Source organism: Ambystoma mexicanum, chromosome 7p (assembly GCF_040938575.1).
Source record: "Ambystoma mexicanum isolate Mex_15411 chromosome 7p, UKY_AmexF1_1, whole genome shotgun sequence".
NCBI lineage: Eukaryota > Metazoa > Chordata > Amphibia > Caudata > Ambystomatidae > Ambystoma > Ambystoma mexicanum.
Window position 1 is genome coordinate 945990404 of NC_090939.1, and position 13711 is coordinate 946004114.

General features: G+C 44.2%; 1 protein-coding gene across 1 annotated transcript in view; it reads left to right on the top strand.

The window, feature by feature from the left end:
- Positions 1-13711, top strand: part of KLHL15 (kelch like family member 15) — a 151610-nt gene that overhangs the window by 60221 nt on the left and 77678 nt on the right. The window lies entirely within an intron of this gene.

Below are 13711 nucleotides of genomic sequence, written 5' to 3' on the forward strand. Positions count from 1 at the left end.
TTGAAAGCAGTAGTCAGGATTCATCACTTAGCTAGGGCAGCATGCCACTAATGGGTAAGCTTCCCAAACCTGCTAGGACAAATGAACAATAACAACAGCAGTATTTCAAAGCATATGACTGCTTTGCAAGGGATTTATTAATTAATAAAACGGGTTGGTGTTGAGGCTTCTGTGACTTGTTTCTATATTTTCTTTTTAGGAAACTGCAAAATATCTGACCATGTGAGATGCTCTCCTAACATTGAAAAGTATGGCAAGTCATTGTTAATTTTTTTTCATAGATTTCTAGTGTTTTTAGATGGAATTCATGATCCTGAGCGTTTGAAGGTGTAGGTTGTAATAAAGTTTAATGGGTTATGTAATAGTGGTCATAACAATGTAGAGTGCATTTTCGGTGGTCTGGCTGTAACCATTCTTATGGAGTCAGACCATTAGCAAGTAATGAACCCCTTAAGTGTTAGGGGTGAGTATATTCGTTCTATTTGCCTAGGAATGTTGAGTTTGGGTAGTGTTGCGAAATTGGCAGGTACTGTCACGGCTCGCTCCCTTCGCTCCCGTTCCTGCCACTTGGGGGCATGTTTTGGGGTTTATTCCCTACTGGACATTTCCTCCGAACCGTATGCTACAGTGCTGTGATGAATTGGGAGCGCTAAAACCTTATTTTCCAAGTTACTTCCCTTCCGGATCCATTCCAGGTTTTTGGCAGCCAGCATGCTACTTTAATCAAATGACTATGCTTCCCAGAATGCCTGGCTCACTGCTTCACCTCCTCCCTTGCAGGACAAGGCTGGGTGGAGGATAGGCAACACCTGTGGCTGCAGGTGCAGCAGGCGGCACACCTGAGGGGTGTGCTCGTTAAGCAGCTTTAAAAGCCTCAGTTTGCTTCAGTCCAGCGCTGGTCATTGTTGCAGTGTTCCTGTTGTGACTGGTCCCTTGTTCCTAGCTTTTGTGCCTAGTTCCTAGTTCCTGTTTCTTGTTCCTCTGCCCTGGATTTCGGATGTTTGTGCTTAATTGATTTCTGCTTTCTGGATTTCCCTTTCTGTCTTCCTCTGTCTGCAGGCAGCCTTTCTCTGTGCTTTACCCTTTGATGCTGCCCAATTTGCCTGTGTTCTGTTTCTTTGTTGCTGTCCTTTGCTACTGAAAAACTTGATGCTTTAGTCTTTCCCTTTATAGATTTAGCTTCCTGCCTTAAGGTTTCCTTATGTGATATCGTTTTCCCTGCTCCTGATCCTTACTTTCTATTGGGATCCATTCCATGTTTTCCATCGCACTTCTGCATTTATTTCCCATTGATTATTAGGTGTGGGTGTTCTTGTAACTAGTCCCAGTGTGAATGCCCTTTTGTTTTCCTCACTATTTTATAATCACTATTCCTACTTGCCCCTTGACTAGGGTCTTATGTATTTAGTTTCCTCCACCCATTGCTGTTATAGCCTTCAGGGTCCCTGTTTGATCAACTGGGTTCGTGAGTTTACTGACATTCAAGTGGTCTTTCCGGTCCTCGTGAGTACTGTTTCTAAGTTCCTTATTCAGTATCATCCAGAGTGTCAGTTCACAGATTCTGTCCTTGCTTGCCCTCTACGTGGGCTTAGCGCTGTCAGTATCTGTAATAGCATAGTGGGTAAGGAGTTTGCCGACTTTCCTTTCAGTCATAAGGAGGTTCTAAGTGCTTACCCCACATCCCTTTTCATATATTGGTATTATTGTTTCACTCTGTTTGTACTCCTGGGTTTTAGTATACACAAGTCTTGGGTATTGTATGCACATATTTAGATTCAAAGTTGTACACTGTGCGATTCCGTGCACATTGCCTTCTTCCTTTCTTAACAGGTACTCGAAAGGCAAACAAGAAAGCGAGTAGCTAAAGAGATGGCCAAGTTATTGGTTTTTGCAGCTTGTCTGGTGATATTTGGTAATTCTTTCTTTCTTGCTTCTGGTGATGGTCATTGGGAGTACCTTTGCAAGGCAGTCAGGCTTTTGCAAGCTTTGTTATAATGCTGATGAGTTTGAATGGCATTCCCACTGTCACAGAGAACCATTAGCAGAGCATGCCAAAGTGTTGTTCAATTTTCAACATATCGGACTGCGTTCCTCTGGATGGCTTGTAGGCACACAATGCCTTTTGGCTTCCTTAATCTGTTCTGTATGGTCTCATGAACTAGGTGATCCTGCAAAAAATGATTTTGAAGCTCAGCAGTGTAACCAGAAATTAAGGGAAATTCAGTGTGTAATATTGGTCCCACGCTAAACTGTGCTGTCAGACTGCATTTTGCCCCTAAAGAACTGTTAAAATGTCAAATACCGTTGTGTGGTAGTTTTGGTACTCCTTTTATTTATTTTTCTTTGTATTGCAAAGCATTGGGGGAGAAACTGAAGTTGCTGGTTGTGTACCAGCTCAGTGGGTTATGAGCTGATGCTAGATCTTTGTGAGTGTAGTAGTAAAGCTAACGACACACCGAACTGACATTCTATACAGATACATTATTGGCAATCATTGGAAGAACAGGAGTGTCAATTTTACAGGTGGCGGACACATTCACTTGAAGGATGCCTGTAAAATAGTATAAAGATGAGAACAAGTGGTGAGACAGTGAATGTGTCCCCAAAAAAGTGGGACATAGATCAGGTACAAGACAAAATAAACGGAAAATGTGTGATGTACAGGTAACATTAACCTAAACAGGGAGTTGGGAGTAATTCAATCCAAAGAGAAGTATTGTTTATAAATAATAACTGTTGCATGGGGAGATGTTGTTTGCTAGGGAGTCAGGGGAGTGCCCACTTACTTTAGTAATTAAGTGAAGTTCATGCCAAGCTTTGATGAGCTGCACAGTTGGGCTACCCTTTTGATTTGTGTCACCCCCCCTCCCTCAACCCCCTGCCCCAATCAACGCCCTAGCAGAGCAGTGAGTGTAGGGAGACGAAACAGAAGTGAGAGGTGGCAAGGGGAGGGGGGGATGGGTCCTAGGACAGTGAGGTTGAGTGCAGAGAAGGAGCGGAGGGAATGAGTTGGTGGGTATACAGATAAATCGGTCTGTTACTGAGGAGGTAGATCATTGATTGCATTGCAGGCTGGAACTTTAAAAGACAGTGGTTGTGCATTGAGAGCAATCCAGCATGGTTGGTAGGAAGACGTGGAGAGCAGCGGAGTAGGTTTTAAGGATTGCGGGTTGCACACTTGAGGACTTGTCCCAAGCAGTAGGAGTTGTCCTGAGAAGTAGTAAAGTTTTCTGAACGTGAGGGTGGTGATTAGATTTTTCAGTGGTTAGTAAGAAGTTGAGAACTTTTCAGTGTTTTGAAAATGCTAATTAGGGCAGTGGTAGTGGGAATTGTTACAGCCTGGGGTAGCTATCAAAGAGGACCCTGAGATTGGGAGACTTGGGCGAGGGAGCAAGTAGATCAGGTGGTATATGGCCTTTACATCGTGTCCATTTCTTGTCAAGCCCCCATTACTGCGTTGCCTTTTTTAGAGCTATTTTGCTGTTGCGCTATAACTACTGCTTACCAAATTTCCCAGCCTATCCTATCCTTCTAGCAAATGCCTGGCATTTTCCTCTTAGTTCCTCCATTTAACTCTTCGCTTTTTCATTTCGTGCCTGGCTGTTATTTAGGCGTATCAGTCCATGCGTTGTTTTCCCTGTGAAATAAGATGGGGAAATCAAAAGTAACACTGATTTGCTCATGATATGAAAGTTGCAAGTGTATTTATTTCTACATTTGACATTATAAAATAAATGTAAGATTTTCAGTTATCAAAATAAATGGCGAAGATACTTTTGCTAATGATCTAAAAGCATACTTTTGAACTTCAAACATTGATACAGGAAATGATCATGTGGTAAAATATGCGTGTACAATGTCTAAAGGGGTATGATTTGGGTATTCCACAGTTTGCTTGTAATTTGTAAAGTGGAGAGGTTGTGATGAGGGGAGAATGGTGCAAGGAGATTGGGGGGTTGCGGGGGTGTCCCTGCTTTTCCAATAGTGCCTAGGTGAGTATGCAGCAGAAAAGGGATTACAGGTCTGAAAAACACATTCTGTTAAATGTGCAAAGGCGATTGCTCTAACAAAATAACTGCTCTCTGGTAAATATTGAATTATGAATGTTACATTGAAAGCCATACTTGTTATGTAATCAGGTCAAAGAAGGATATTTCTTTTGTTTGGACTTGGAAGATTTCAACTACTTATTTTCTACGCTCACACCACTTGATTTTTGCATTGTCTGTTAGGTGAATGGCTATTTCGGATTTTATAATCTGTAGGAATTTCAAGATTTTTGTTTCATTCCACACATTGCTATGTTTATACAATGATATCACCCTTCTAGCTTGTTGTTCGTTTTGGGTTGCCTGTTTAACCGCATATCAAAGCAATTCCAGTATTTTTATTCAAATTTTTGGTTGTCTTCGTCCAAAGAGTGCCGGTTGTCCGATCCATGAAAGTAATCCAGATACCGGCACAGTTCCTGTTCATTAGAAGTAAGCTCACAAAATAGTGTCAATGTAACCATCAATGATAGCATTCTTTGGCACATATGGTAGCGTGCACAATTTTTGTATATTAAATTTGAACTCGGTGAAATATTTTATCTTAGTCCTAATTTCTGTACGCTTCGCCATAGGGACTGGCTGAAATGGAAAAAACATAGTTGTATTTCAGTGTCGGAGAACGTATAAGTGTACGCTTTAATGGCTGCCATTTCAAAATCCAACCGGCAGGTGTTAGTTTCGGTGTGTGTTAATTAATGGTAGATTTTATTTTGTCAAAATGTTCTTTTGTAGGTTTTTTTCTGAGCGATTGCGCATATATATAATTTCACCATGTTTCCTGCTTCATAGTTTTTGTCAAGTTACCGGAAGTGCAAAATATCAGTTTTCATTTTTGCCATTGTTGGATAGTAAACTTTGGCCACGTTGTATTACTCTGTACTCATCTGGTATTTGTAAATCCTGCATTGTTTTGGGAATTTTTGTTTTCATTTCTTTCTTTTTTCTTTTTTAAATAAGAGCTGCCTCTTTAATAATTGTGCACTCGGCCTCTCCCCAGCAAGATGAAGTGGCAGCTCTCTCAACACATCCCTTACCAACTGCGCAGTTGAATAATATTCTGAGAGCTTTCCTTCATTGTGTGTATTCATTGCGTTCCGTCTATTTTACTGAATTTTGGGTTGTGAATTTTTTTCTTTCACAAATTTTATAGGTTCATCTTCTGTTTAAGCCCTCTACAGTCACTTTGAAAATACTGTGCACACTTCCACCTTCGTTTTCTTTTGTACACTCGCGTGTATAGTAACGCCCATTGTGGCTTAATTGGTTTTTCCTCTAGATGACATGTACGTAACCATTTCCCTTGTTTGCTGCATTCCTGCTTTAACAAAATATATTATCTGATTATTCTAAATATAATACACAAGTGTTTTTTATTTTTTTAAATCTTTGGTTTGTTTACATATACTGTGCTATACTCTCCTTTCACACTCTAGTAATGTTAGATGATGTATTTTATTTATAGCACGCCTATACACAAGTGTTCCAAGGCACAACGAGGGAGGGGAGCAAGGGTGGAAAAAAAATCTTCCTAAGCCCAGTGACATTGAGATTGTAAGTGCAGGGGAGAGGGAAGGGGAAGGGGAAGGGGAAAAGCGTCAGGGGAAGGGGAGGATGAGCAAGTGCAAGACATAAGATCAAACTTCGAAAACAAGTGCGGCCAGCATGTGGCAGTGCAGGGTTAAGTGCAGAAAACAAGTGTTGGTTAAGTGCAGCTAGGGGGTTGTAGGGCTTGCAGATACAACCCCAAGTGCAGGGTTGCCAGAAGGCAGTGTAGTTGTGCAGGGAGGGCAGGGACCTGGGCCTGTGGTTCAGAGGGTAGCCAGGTAAACCAATGCAGTATCAGACAGGAGATCGGCAGGGAAGAGGGAAGGCAGAACCAAAGGGAAAAGTCTTGAGCTGTTTCTGGAGATGGTTCTACTCAAGTTTTACAGAGGCATGCAGGCTGTTCCAGAGGGAGGCGCCAGCTGAAGAGAGATTTGCCCTCCACTCATTGCTTGGAAAAGCGACTGACCCTCAAGGAGTTGGTGGTGGAGGAGCAAAGAGCTTGAGTAAGAAGATAATTCAGAAGAGAAAGCTGGAGCGATTTGTGTCCCAGGCCCCAGAAGGCCTTGTGGACAATGCAAAGGCTCTTGAACGTGATCCTTGCAGCCACTGGAGAGATTTCAGTGCTGAAGAGATGCAATCCCTGGGGTTGAGGCCAAGGACAAGTCTTGCAGTCTCGTTCTGGATGAGTTGCAGAGGACGGCAGATTTAAGAAGAGGCTGTTGCAGTAGTCCACCATAGAGAGAACCAGAGCTCTGGAGACGATTAGCTTCTGGGGGAAGGAGAGGAAGGGAAGAATACCTCTGAGGAGGTGCAGTTGGTAGTTTGACTTCTTAGAGACGTCGTAAATATGAGGAGAGTGAGGAGTCTAAGATGACCTTGAGGTCCTTAGCCTCACAGGTGGGATCAGGAGGACGACCAAGGGAGGCCGGCCAGAGAGTTCCAAGAAAGAGGGGTGCAGGTGTGCCAATGAGGAGGATCTCCTCTTGCTGGCATTTAGGCAGAGATCATTGGCGGTGCACCACTCCTCGATTGCAGACAGACCATCTGGGATGAGAGAAGAAGAAGAGAGGGCAGATGGCAGCCTGAAAGCGAGCTGGGCGTCATTCGCATAACACTGGAAGTTGGCGCAGAGAGCAGCAAAACTGGAAGGGGGGGGTTGAGAGAAAAAACCAGGGAGAAGGGTTAGACCCTCCTGCGGAACAGGAGATCGAGATCTGACTGTGTCAAAGGCAGAAGAGAGATCAAGTAGGATGAGGATAGAGGGGGGATTAGAATCCAGGTTAGAGAGCAAGTCTTCACGGATGTTCAGGAGAGCAGTTTCTGTGCTTCTGGCTGCTCTGAAGCCAGTCTGATGGTCATGGAGACAACCAACAGATTCAGTGTAAAGATTAAGCTGGGAGATGGCCAGCTTCTCCAGGAGTTTGCCCAGGAAGGGAGTGATAGAGATCGGGCGATAGTGAGCTGGAAGGGAGGGGTCGGCTGAGGGTTTCTTAAGAGGGTGCACAGGAGTGCTTAATACGGTAGGGGAAGGTTCCGGAGGCGAAGGAGTGGTTGCAGAAGTCAGCCAGGGCTGGAGCGAGGGTGTCTGTGGTCCTTGATGGTTTTGGAAGAACAAAAAAAGAACCTGTTTTTTTCAGATATTGTGATATGATTCGCACAACATAACGCGCGTCGCCTCAGCGTTTAAATACCTTGTATCGGATACGAGTTGGTCAGTGCAAGCTTTCTGATCTTCTGAAATCTTGCGAGATTTCATTTCCTTGCATCTCGGAAATTAAATATCATCTTCATAATGCAGACGTGATCATGGAGTATCCTCTTAACGGTGCGATTTTCTTTTTTCAATCAGTTACCAGTGGTTTATTTGATTCTAAACATTGAGCGGCACTACGTTCATTTCTTATACGTGTGAGTTTACGTTCATTTTCACGTAGATCCGATCAGGTGGAGAGGGAGAACACATAAGGCAACATAGGGAGGTTGGTAATTCCTTCCGAGATGACTGGTTTGAAGGCCCAGTACGAAAGCAAATGGACCAGATTCTGCCACTGAGCAGACTCCAAGGAAATCGACCCCTGGCATGCACCTTTAATGATGTGCTCTCCTTCTTGGCGCACCTCACCCACTCGGGCATGCAGGTGGACACCTGCCGCACATACCTCACAGCCATTGGGGCTTACAGGAGCTTGGAGGAAGGCATCTTCTCCTCCTCCAATCCTATTGTCAAACAGCTGACGGGACTCGCAAGGCTCTACCCCGTGTGGGACCTCAACATAGTTTTGGGCATCCAGGCGCACCGAGCCAATGGCATCCGTGGACATAAGGCTAGTAACCATCAAGATGGCTTTACTAGTCGGCCTCACCTCTGCTCGTAGAGTCAGCGAAATCCAGGCGCTGGTCGCTTCAGAACCATATACTACCTTTCACAAGGACAAAGTAGTCCTGCGAACCTACCTGGCATTTCTGCCCAAGCTTCCGTCTGCTTTCCACTTGAACGAGGAAATAGTCCTTCCTATGTTTTTTCCCGTCCCAAGGACGAAGCAGAAAGTGCTGCACTGCCTGGATGTCAGGCTTGCCCTGAAATTCTACTTGGACAGGACCAAGGGCTTCTGCAAATCGGACGCCCTGTTTGTCACTTTCGGAGGCTCACAACCAGGCTCTCAGGCCTCTAAGGCTTCCATATCCCGCTGGATGGGCGCTGCCATCAAAGAAGCGTATGAAGGCCAGCACAAGCCGCTCCCAGCCAACATGCATGCCCACGCAGTCGGGGCCAAGGCAACAGTCATCACATTCCAGCGCCATGTTCCTTGGCAAGTCATTAGCAGGGCGGCCACTTGGGCCTCTCCCTCGGCTTTCTGCAAGCATTACTGTTTGGATGCCGGCTCTAGATCTGATGTGGCTTTCGGACAGGCTGTTCTCGGGAGCCTGTTTGCTTAAAGAGGGTCTCTTCTCCACCCAGGGGCTACATCAGTTGTAATCGGAGGAAAGGGGATGTAAGAGTAATTATAAGTTATTCACCGTAGTAGGTAACCTGCTCTTAGTCCATAGTCCCCTTTCCTCCATACGTCACACCAACCCCCCCCCCCCCCTAATAATACTGGTGTCATTAGTCAATGTAAAATCTGTTGTCGGCGCGTCAATGGGGACTGAGGTGTGGTGCCGGAGGGTGGAGTCAGGGCAGCGCATGCTCCCTGGGCCGTACCCCTGCGTGCCTCTAAATTTAAAGGGGAAGAATGTTTTTTTTCAGGTGAAAAAGGTTGTGTCTCCCGTCCCTTGGAAGGGACGCCCATACAGTATGGCGGAAAGGGGACTAAGAGTACTTTGGTCACTACGGTGAGTAACTTATAATTTCTTCCTTGTTTTGCTATTGCTAATTCACGAGTCGAGGTTGGTATTGGAGACTTGGCCTCTCCTCCCCAACCCTGTCATTCACTCCAGAGGGTCGCTGGCGTCCTTGAAACACAATGCAATCTTCACTTGTAGGATCTGGCCTTCTCTGCGTGTCTTTCTGCTGTCTGTCTGAGGGAACAACCTCGAGTAGGGAATCCTTGGGGTTTTTAGCCCGTTGCTCTCGTCCCTTGATCCACTGCTCTGCTCCTAGTAGGTGTGCCTTTGTCCTGGAAGTTCTGCTCATACTTTAGTTCCTCCTTGCTCAGAGTGTGTACAAAAGTCAAGAGGAGTAATATGATGTGGGGGAAAGGAGCAGGTGTTATATGGTAGATGAAGAGGGATACGTCAAGTTCTTGATCTGGCAGAACAGGACTGTAATGTTTGAAAGTTGCAGAGTGGAAGGATAGAGATGCAGAGTTGGGCAGAAGTTGGCAGTTGTGGTTGAATGCTATGAAATGAGGAAGGAGAGAAGAGATGACTACAAGGAGGAATAGTCCGAAGTCAAAGTGCATGATGGAGGGTAGAAGAAATCTGTAAGTGAACGAAGAGTGGAGCCAATGAGAGAGGTGAATTGGGGGTGGGGGGAGAGAAGGGTAGAAGAAGCAGGTATGAGTTCGAATTTGGGCTACAAAGGGCTGTAGGTAATTAAACTACAGGAATGTTCCTGGGTCCTGTGAGGTAACAGCAGCTCTGCTGTGAATAAATAGTACATGGGTTGAAAGATCCCCATTTGTGAAGGCAGGATTTTGCCAGAGGACTAGCCTAGTGAAGTCCTGACTTTTGTAGGGGCTCTGGCCTCTGCCAGCCCCAAAATGCCAAACTGTGAGTTGCCCTCTGCTGATTTTGGCCCTTAATTACAGAACTCCGGGCTGGATGCCCAGGGGACTAAATGATAAGGAAGGCAGTGTTGCATGATCACCTGCGAGCCACTGTGTCAAATTACCTTCTGCGGGCCAATCTCAGTGCTCCAGATGGCTTCCAGGCAGTGTCCTGGGTGTTGTAGGCGCAGGGAGTTTAATTTTGCTGGCAGGACTCTCCTCTAGGAAAGTGGGATGTGGCCAAGAAAGTGTTGGTTTTGTAGTGGCATCTTGGGATGAAGTGAGCCAGTATGAGAAGATATTTTGTATTTATATCGTGCTCGTACACAAGTGTTTCAGAGCGCGGCAAGGGACGGGAACAGGGGAGAACAGAACTATCTTACTAGACCCAGTGACATTGAGAACGTGCAAGTGCTTGGGAAGGGGCTAGGGCAAGAGTGTGTTGGTGCACCCATGTGCTCTGTGTAAAATCTCGAAGGGGAGAGGAGAGAATATGTATGAAGGGGGGGGGGCTATTAGTCTGTCTAATGAGTCGTAGGTTGAGTAGTCCTTATGTATTGGAATCTGATGACGCTGAGGAAGCACTGTGTCGGGAAAATAAGAGTTGCATAGTCCTGTGCTTGGGCACGTCCTTTTCGTGGGAGATATGGTAGCGAGATGCGACACAGGTGTGGTGAGGAGTGTCTCGGATTGTGACTCCCATCTGCATGTGGGACTAGCCTGACATTTATGGAGGATTTTCAGTGTGAAAGGTTCTAATATACAATGCAATCATAATCTGAGGGAAGCACCGGAGACCCAAAGTGAAAGCCACAGCGGGCAGAAACACAACGCGGTTGTGTTTACATGCCGCGTAGTGTTTCTGCCTACAGCTGATTTCCCATGGGAAATGTTGAATGCTGCGTTGTTTTCATAATTTTTTTTTTAAATCCACAACCTTGCTATTTCTAAAACATCTACAATAAATCAATTCTATCTGATAGAATAAAGTGGCAAAAAAATAATAATTTAAGGAAAAAGATAATTCGTCGGAACACATGTGGGAAGGTATGACATTTGAGGTTTGCGTGGTTTTCAAATGTTTCGACCCATTTGCTGCTGCCCTTTGTCACATAACCCTTTAATTTCCCAAATGTGACCTAGATTTAGTCGCTGATTTAGGCATCATGCACTTTTGTAACCTGCACAAGTCACTTACCCTTGAAAAGGTCTGCCTGTGCTCTTTCAAAAAATGTATGCTTGCCGTTCCTCACCATTTGGTTTTCCTGATTCATACCAGCCAAGTACATCTGTTCAGGCCGTAAGCATAAAACTCCCGTTTACCATGGCTCAGTTTTTTGCTTGTGGTACAGCTTGTTTTGTGAACCATTACAAAAAGTGCGATTTCCTAACTGCAAGAGTCAGAAATGTAGCGCATTGTTTGTCTCAACATTCATAGAAGCCATTTCCGTACCAGGCCAACCATGTCACATACTATATATTTTTTGTTTTCTTTTCTTTTTTTCTGTCATTTTCCCACTTTTTCCCCACTATGGAATTTCTCCCTATCTAGTTGTTGCCTGACCTGTGCAAATCACCCCTTCCTAAACTTGGAATTTTGTCTACTTTTCAGAAATGTATGCCTTTCTGTCCTCCAATTCAGCTTTCCAACCCTTTTCTTCCATTCCGTCCACACATGTCCAATTGGAAAAAATGTGCAAAATCGCCTACCTCTCACAAAATGGTTGATCACCACATCAAAATAATTTTCTTTTGTTTCCATTCAACCTGTTCTTGAAAGTCAGGTAATTGGAGATTTCAGCAAATCAAACCATTTGTTCCTAGCTCTTACAGGGGAACAAACCACAGGCTTCTTTGTACATCATCTTATTCGCATTTTTTGAAAAAAACAAAAATGTTTGCCCTTTTTGGTTATTTTCTCTCACCCCCCTACAGCAACCTAGGATTCCTGGGTGGCATTACGGCCGCCTACATTTGGCCAAGATATCTCATGTAACAAAAAAGTTACAAGGCATTGAATGGTGACATACCAAAATCCCCAAAAAAGCCTTGGCACTGGAGGGCGTGGGGGGGGGGGGGGGACCCATGGCAATTAAAGGGTTAAACTATTTATCTAAGGGTGACTGTGCTCTTAGGTTTCATTTCAAGGTAGTCATAGCTCATAGAGGGCTCTTCTACCTGGGGATATTGATCTTCTCAGAACATATTAATTTAATGAAGTCTTTTTTTTTTTATCAAGAAGCCTTAGCAGAAGACCTATCCATGAGCTATAGCTACCTTGAAATGAAAATTAAGAGCTACAGAGGCAAAAATGCCAATGTTAAGAGGAAACAAATTGAAATAATTAAGAACTTATCGGAAGACAATTGCGATTAAGCCAGCTGATATAAGGTGGGGAAATCGTTGTCATGGACACATTTTATAAGACCAGTATGTAGGGGTCTACTTAAAAGCCCTTTCATGTTCCTAATGGTAGCTCAATGATCGATTTGGGTAAAGGATTGATATTTCTTGATTTGTTAAAAACAAAATTTTTAAAAATGTGATCCATGAAAGAATGGAAAGTGATCACTACCTTTTATCAATTGAGGTTTTGGCCTGCCGTAAGCCATGCCTGGAGCTTGTTGGGCATGCATGCAAAACTGTAAAATGGGTCAAGTTGTTGGAATGTGATGGTAAACCAGATGTTTGCTTCCATTTTAGATCATCTTGATGCTAAATGTGATGAGCATTCTAGTCCATCTTGGAGGAGTACAACAATCTTACCAGTAGTTAAATTCCATTTATCTCTGCTCTGTGGTTCGATGGTGCCAAGGGAAATTGAGCTCTGTGTAAGCTGCCCTCTACGGGCGGATACAACCACACTACGGCTGCTTGTATCTAGATATAAAGTGCTTATTACCTCTAAAAAGAAAGCATTTGTTAGGGAAAAGTGGCAATTATTATTCAGGGCGCTGCATACACGAGATGTCTGTCTTTTTAGGAAACTGGTCTCAGATAAAGAACTGAATGGATACAGTAATATCCATTGTCAAATTAGTGAAAATGCCTGGCGGTCTCATTTCTCTAGCCTATATCACGGTTGGTCTACCTCTGTGCCCAGCACGGCTGCCTTTAGTTCCTCCTATTAATTTGTTTTTCTCAGTTAGTGAACTGGCAGCTGCCCTTAGCGCCTTAAAAAATGGTGAGGCTGCTGGCCCATTCTTAATTCCTAGGGATCTTTTTAAGGATGAGGTGGAAAATTGGGCTCCGGTGATATGCACGTTCTGTAACGCCATCCTCTGTAGTGACGAGATGCCAGAGTCTTGGTATATAGCTACAATCTTGCCAGTCTAAAAAAAAAAGGAAGTACGGGTCTTCCAGCTAATTATCGGTCCGTCTCCCTCTTGAATAGTGCTGGCAAATTGTTTGACACTAATCCTCACCCACTTGCTGGAGCGGGTCGATCGTGACATCATTAGCCAGTGCAGAACTAATAGGGGCACAATTGACCATTGTTTTTTACTTTATATGATTATTCCAAAGTACAGTGTTAATGAAAATGCATCTATATTTGGTCTTTTTAGACTTCAACTGCTTTTGACTATGTTTCTAGAGCAGTTTTGTTTGCCCATTTTTGGAATTGATTTCCATAATACGCTTTTTATATACTGCAAACAAAGCCAAAGTTCGCTTTGGGCCTGGTCCTGAGCTGACCAAAACTTTGACTGGAACGTTTGTGTTAGATAGTGCAGTGTCCTGGCACCACGTTTATTCAAGATCTACATTCAGGAGAAAATCCACGCTTTATTGGAGGGGGTGCCAGGACTGCTCGAGGTTGGCTACAGATAAATTTCCCGCTTTATTCTATGCAGACGATGCCGTCTTATTAGCCTCTACTCCGCAGGGACTAAAAGGTTGTCTTTT